Raw genomic sequence first — 7,626 nt, 5'->3', positions numbered from 1 at the left:
ATTTTTGAACCATGCGGCTCGTCCGTTTGTCCAGTCAATTAAAATTGAAGTCTGTGAAAAAAATCGTTGCGGGTTCACTGACCTCGCACGACAGCTGCCGGACCGCGTTTCATATAAGAATCATATTAATTCATAACCCTTCCCATTTTACAATCGACCTTACACTCTTTTTAATAAGGTTTTTTTTGAATATGTATTTTGATAAGCACTTTTCGTAAATGAAGACGGTGAAATTGTCAGTTTTCGAGCATTTTTTTTAATCTTATTAAATATTTTGATTTCAATTGATATTTAAGTTTTTCGAAAAGCTACAACTCTAGTAGAAAAAAAAAACTCCGGGTAACACTTAGAAAATAACATTAGTACACCTCTAGGTAAATGCTTGTTATATACTTCCTTTTATTAGCATTAGAACATCTTTGCTTGGAACTGCAAAGTGATTTTGTTAAATGATCGCGCCTGTGTTTTTATTTTTTTTACTCATCCAACACATTTCCACGACGAATATTAAAATGATAAAAGCAAAAGTAAAAACGCTGATGAGGTCAGCGTACTACGCCATTTCATTTTAAAAAGCACAAATAGTTGAATACGCATCGCTCATTGATATTGTCGGGCGTCGATTACGGGATTTTTTGCGAATGATTGAATTTTATTTACAATTAACCCGGGCTCGGCGTCGGCGAAAGCGAGAGTGACGATTAAATGCCATTTAAAAATAAAACAGCTCGCCGGCATAACATTGGCATTCCGATAATTTATACTTGTATACATCGATAATGTGTGTCACCGTACCAGAGCGACCGAGATATCAAATGGCTTCCACTCAGCAATATTAACTAAGCAAAGACGGTTTATGCCCACGGGAGACAAAGGAAGAAAAAACCAAACGGAGTCTTTTTGTAGAAACCGCGTCGGCGTAAAGTGGTAAGGCGTGAACAAAACGTCTTAGCTCTAAGAAACCGCCCTACGGCGAAGGGGCGCGGGCGGGCGGCCCGCCTAATTTGTCTTAGGCGGAAAAATCGCGCGGCGATTACAAGTGGCTCGTAACGAAGTCGCCCCCGCGGTGCGGCGGGAGGAGGGGGCTGTGGGCGCGGGAGGCGGCGCGGCCCGCGCTCGGCTCAGTCGTCCGTCTGGAGTCGCGGCGGCCGGCCGGGCCGCGCGGCGCAATACACGTTCCTCGTGCTCTTGTGATTATAAATATAATAAATACAAAATTCAAAAAATAAATTTAAATACCGCGTCTAATCGAAAATATTTTTAGGCTAAATCCCCCTCACTTTTTTGACCCAAACTGTTGGCAGTGGACAAAAAGTTTTTTGCAAAATTTTTAATATTTACGTCGGTTACATTTGTAAAGAGATTAAGCGTTTGGCCGTTATTGAGAATATTTTTATTTAAAATTTATTTTTCTTAACGAACGAGCGATCTCGAGTGAGCGATTGATATTTAAGTAAATACTTAATGTTAAGCGTTAAATTAATGTTAAGGACTTAGCTGTACTACCTGGGTTAAGACATTTACTGCCAGATAGGTTCGAACTATACGTTAGCTTATAAGATATTTGGACACTTGTGATTTTCGGACTCTACATTTTGTGATAAAATCTTCACGACCATATTGGACCAAAAGGTTATGACTTGAAAATATATTTTATCGTAGAATTAGATTTATTAATATGTTTTTTTATTTATTTTGGCTTTGGATTTTTTTGTGTGACTTTTATTTGAGCTAGAAAATCTGTTTTTGTAGAACATCCTTTACGTAATTGTAGTTTTTTTCATATTGATCAACATTGTGTAGCTAAGTAATTTAGATTGATAAGAGACTGAGTGACCAGCGCCGTCGGACTTTTCCGCCCGACAAAGAACGCGGCCATTATATAGTTTGAATTTTAGATTTTAAGTTATTTTTAATGGTGTATGTTATGTTTAATAGAAGTTATTTAATTGTCTATAAACCTGTTATTTTTTGTGTGGTTTATATTGTGTTCTTTTTAAATAAACCTTTTTGTTTCTTTTTTGTGTTTTTCTTTTGCTTTTTGTTTTTCTTTCAGTGTTTATTGAACGTGAATATTACATAGTAGTGATTTTTATCAATATATTAACTATTAGGAAGCCTGAGTAGTTATTTAAAATTCGTATTAATATAAAAATACACCTATCGAATGTTATTTAGTAAAGATTTATAAGGGTAGACTACAATCCTAAAGAGTTGGGTTTTAAATTATTTTTTCAAAAAAATACAATTTATTTAATATAATTTCATACGACTGCTTCCTTATCTCAACCTGTTTTATCCGTTGTACATATTTGTTTTATAAATTACTATTATCACCACGACACATCACACGTTATAAACGAGGTGATTGTAAAGGATAAATGTGTATAGATTTTTTAAATTAATATAGTTTTTTGTTATTCAAATATTTATTTGAATGAAATTAGGTAGGTACCTACATTTATTCCTTTTCAATAGAATCTAGCTAAATATTTTTCCTTTAACTTCTGTACCTACTAGTTAAAAGAATTACACAATATATACCCGCTATAATACTTCTGAAATAAGTAGGGTACAATTATCAAGAATAACAGTTTTGATCGCTTTTTTTCTCTAGATTAGTATGTATCTACTTTATTTACCACTATTTGCTCTTTACCCTTTTTATTAACGTTTTGAATTTTATTTTAAAGTCTAGGTCTTTAATGTGTCAGAATTACAAAACGTCAGAAGGTGATTTGCAGCCAGTTTTGTTATTACCCATTACAGCAAAACTAGGTTCAAAAATAATATCAATCGTACTTTCTATTAAACTCAAAACTTGGCTCATACCCATTAGTTTATTTACAAAGTAGTGTAGAGGTACTTAAAATTATATTTCCAAAAAGTAAATCAAAACATTGGGTACTTACAATTACGTACCTCTAATAGTACTATTAATTTTAATAAGTATTCCAATGATTTTATGTGTATTTTTCAATACTATTTATAATGCTAATACCCCAAAATAAATTCATATACATCAGCGCCATCTCTGTTTTTAAACGAGAATTTATACAACATCTCCCTTTTAAAATGGTCCCCCTTTCTAATCAACAGGACGCGTACTTAATCATTACGTACTATAAAAGTTCACCTATTTGACCACAGATGGCGTTATCACAGTCGCAGGCGCATCCATAATGTTCATTTAAAAGTTCAACTACTGCGAAATAGGTGGCGCTAGTTTCGTGGTCGCAAGCGCATGGAGTATTATTTTCCTTACATTTACATAGAGGGCGTTAGTCGATAGTAGTTTATAACTTTTGCTTTATAAAGTTAGTTTGTAATTTATACATATTGACAAGTTGTGTGTTTATTGACGTACCTATCAGTAAGTCATTTATTTCATATGTGCATGAAAATCTGTCTTGACGTAATTTGCATAGAATTCATTTTTATTTAAAAAAACACGTAGCACAAAATGTATTAAATGCATTTATATCAAAAAGACTTCAAGAAAATGTAACCTAAAATGTAGGTAGGATATTTTTTGTAAAATAGTTGTTGTCTTCATTTCTTAGGTTAGATGTTCTCCTTTTTCAATCCTTTTTAAATTACGCGTAGATAAGTAAACAAGTACACTTATTTCTAATAATTTTCTTAGTAATATCTTTCGCACTGTCTTTAAGTAATGTAGTGTTACTTTTTTTTTAAAGAGAGGTACTTATATATTTCTTCTTGTCAATGAATTGGGCGTGTGCTTACAACAAAGGAAGGTTTAGTGGGCGGGACTAAACTCCTAAACTTCTAAGAAAGAGGGCGTGGCAAGACGCGGGCGCGGCTTATAGTTTATTGGTTGAAAGTAATAGATTAGAATCGAATAGAATATTGCACTTGCGTTATTTGATATACGGTTTGACGAATAGACGGACGTTATTTAGGTACTTTTTATAATACATTATAAGTAGGTTCTTCTATTTTCTTTTATCTCGGCAATCATAACATTTCCGTTTAAAAAGAATGTTGATAGCCATGTGTTCATCAATAATAATTATTATATTTACCGGGTAACAGAATTTGAATTCAGAAGTAAGTAAGTCTACTTACCTACTTTGTTATTGCATTGTTTTTTGGTAAAAAAATGTGGTCTCAATTCTCACACGTATTGAAATTAATTGAAAAATATCGAGGATTTGTTAAAGAAAATCATATTATCATGTGTGTTTTCACTATAAGGCGAAGATTATTTAGTTGATAGCAAAAGATTGCTATGCTACTAAAGTAGGTACTAATATACTCGTAAAGCCGCCTATTTCTAAATTCCTCTTTGTTTTTGTAAGTATCTTTGTCATCTTTCTTTCAGACAATCAGGTGATCAGCCTGTAATGTCCTATACCCAAACTAGGGATCACAAAGTGATTTTCGTGATGTGTCCCCACCGGGATTTGCACCCGGAAAGAAAGAAGGATGATCCGTGCTTCGGAAGGCACGTTAAGCCGTTGGTCCCGGTTACTACTTACTGATGTAAGTTAGTAGTCGTTACATGAGGCACCTTAGGCGTCTCAATAGTAACCCTGACACCACGGTTGATGGGGTTGGTAATCCACCTCACAACCCACACGATAGAAGAGTAGGTATCTTTGTTTGCGCGTGCAATAAAGTACTTTAGTATTGTATTGTAAGAACATAATCCAATATCAAATATAGTAAGAAAGTGGGCGTGTGTGCGCAAGGAGTTGTGCGGGCGTGCGCTAGACGTAAGGCGGGGCCAAAGGTATTGCAAGATTCGGTTGAAAGTCGAGCTTACAAGTAGGTTGACACGTTCACTGTGTATGAACCACATGGGTGAATATCAAAATGTGCCAAGGTTGGTGGCGAACATTCATATATTTTTTTTTGTGAAAAATTGTATACTTTTGGATCTTTTTCATGTTGGAACCCAATTTTTCACGAAAAAGTAATATGAAATTTCGCCACCAAACTTGAAATTTTGATATTCACCCACATATGGGGCAATAAATTTGAAACTCATACTTGCAAGTTTTATAAATCGTTTTAAATCAGGGATATTAGACTCCCGATATTTCGACACTGTTTCAAGTGCCATGATCACGGGATGACTGATGACATTGGAGTGGAGTAGGTAGATCCATAATTTATAAGGCCAGATATATCTGTCTACCCGTGTGTGTAATGTCGAAATATCGGGAGTCTCATATCCCTGATTTAAACGCGGTAAGAACCCGTTATTATGTATTTTAATTATGATAATAACCGCGTAAACCTAAAACTTCAACAATCGCAGACCGAGCGCGTTAACCGCTGCGCCACCGAGCTCCTCGCAAAGGCCTCGCAAATGCCAAAGAACTTTCGCAAAGGCCGGTCATTGGATGGGTGACCACAAAAAAAAAAAAAAAATATGTTTTCATCTCGAGCTCCTCCGTGCTTCGGAAGGCACGTTAAGCCGTTGGTCCCGGCTGCATTAACAGTCGTTAATAACCATCAATCCGCACTGGGCCCGCGTGATGGTTTAAGGCCCGATCTCCCTACCCATCCATAGGGAAGGCCCGTGCCCCAGCAGTGGGGACGTTAATGGGCTGATGATGATGAAACCTAAAACAATAGGTTGGTTGATATATGATAAGGTTTTATTGCAGGAAACGTGACACAAAGAAATACCTACCTATCTAAGAACTATTGCTTACTACTGGAATTGTGTAGTTTCCTAGATCAAAGATAAATTATGAAATTCTGATTACTAAATAAAGACAGATCTAAAGGTGACAAAAAGCGTTTTCTTTTATCTATTTAACTTAGGTATGAATTTTAATAATGAAAAATGTAATAATAACTGCGACATTTCGTCACGTTTTTCTATGACATCTCAGGTTGCTTTTTCATAAAAATTTCATAGTCATTTCGTGTTTTGACGTTTAGTAAAAAGTAACTAATTTGACTAGTTGGAAACCCTATTATAATCAAATGTTTTTTTTTACAGTTAACCCCTGAACCAACATCGACAAGGCTACCTTCATCTTTCCATCTTTTAGGTAAGAAACATAATACCTAAGTATTTACAGCTTATTATCGTCCCATTAACCCTGACACCAGGGTTGTCCACCTAACAACCCACATGATAGAAGGAGACTGTCAAGCCATTTGCCCGTCAATGTAGTAAATGGCAGATCAAAGCCTGAGGCGTTCTTCACTTGTTTTTTTGTAAAAAAAACTAATAGAACCAGTGTTAATCTACGAAAAAGATGTAATGCGTCTCTTATAGATCAGGAAAAAGACAAAAAAAGTTTTTTTTTATATATTTTTTCTTGGTTTATGCTTTTTGGTTTGCCTCACATGGCATTAAGTAACTACTTGGCCGGAACTAAACAGGGTGTCCCTGTTTTCCCTGTTGTAATCCCTGTTTTTTTGTTTTTTTTTTTTATTTACTAATCTTACAAAATATTCGTACACAAATAAGAAAGAAAGAAAAAAATTAAATATGATAATTATTAAACCTATTTGGTTTTGAAGCTCATAATACGTTTCCTATAGTTTTGCGTCATACCTAATAACTAAATACTTACTAGGTTGTGTAGGTATTCATAAACCATACTTACGCCTTTACTACTTACTATGTGCAATAAAAAAAACTATACGTGCAATAGTCCTAAATTTGAAATTAAAAATAAATCATTTTTTTATTTTGGATCCGATGAAACAGGTTACCAGCCCATCGCCCAAATAAATATATTAAATTTTGAAAGCACATTTCCCGCCACACTTGGTTTGCAGTCCTAAGATAATAACTTTATATTAAAATAATTTACAAAGTATATACAATCAGTGGAGTAGGTACTCTGCAAGTAGAGATATGAAGTGGCTAGTATCAGCCGACGTCCGTTGTTATCACATCCGTTGATATTCGTCCTTCGTCGTCGTCTCAACATTCGTTGATAACATGCACTGTTATAAGTAAAATGTATTGTATGGTTCATTTGTTTCAATGAAATGTTGGAGAATTAATGAAAAAAAAAATATGCATATTTTCAGTGTGATAAGAGAGAAATGTGGTGTAAGAGACGATATATTGACTAAGATTGAGAAGGGAATGTTAAGTTGGTTTGGATATGTAGAGCGGATGAAGGATACCAGGGATTACGAAAGCAGTATATAAAGCGAAGGTTAGTGGTAGGGCTGACAGAGGAAGAGCTAGAAGGACGTACATTGACCAAATTGGAGATGTCCTTAGAGTAAGATCTAGCTCTGAACCGGCGTGCGTGTATGAAACGATTAATGAATGTGAAGGAAGCAAGAGAAGTATGTGAGGATCAAATCAAATGGAATTCCATAGTCTCTGCTTACCCAGGTGGGAAATAATGTGTTTATGTATGATTTTACTGAGGAGACGTATAGGCCATATCTTCGTAATTCTATCATTTGGTAGAATTATGATCAAACACGAACATAATAGTATTAGGTACTTACTATAGAAAGGTCTAATATTTTCATATTATCACTGATATACTCAATAGTTCTACCCGTTTAAATATAAATTTAGGTAGGTATATACAAATACGAAAAACACATATTTTTATTCAAACCCCTGTATACTCTACATTCAACTACATTTGAATACAAAAAAAAATA

The 7,626-nt window shown here is 34.7% G+C and overlaps 1 protein-coding gene across 1 annotated transcript in view; it reads left to right on the top strand.

Annotated features, from left to right (window-relative positions):
* Nucleotides 1-1,139: 1,139 nt before the first annotated feature.
* LOC126375144 (homeobox protein prospero) overlaps nucleotides 1,140-7,626 on the top strand; it is a 113,114-nt gene continuing 106,627 nt past the window's right edge. Inside the window, exons 1-2 of the mRNA XM_050021995.1 lie at nucleotides 1,140-1,632; nucleotides 5,981-6,032. The gene's annotated coding sequence lies outside the window, so the exon portion shown is untranslated. The remainder of the gene's footprint in view (nucleotides 1,633-5,980; nucleotides 6,033-7,626) is intronic.

Source organism: Pectinophora gossypiella, chromosome 18 (genome assembly GCF_024362695.1).
Source record: "Pectinophora gossypiella chromosome 18, ilPecGoss1.1, whole genome shotgun sequence".
In the NCBI taxonomy this organism is placed as follows: Eukaryota; Metazoa; Arthropoda; class Insecta; order Lepidoptera; family Gelechiidae; genus Pectinophora; species Pectinophora gossypiella.
Note: the sequence above shows the minus strand (reverse complement) of the source record. Positions and strands in the feature narration are given on the sequence as shown.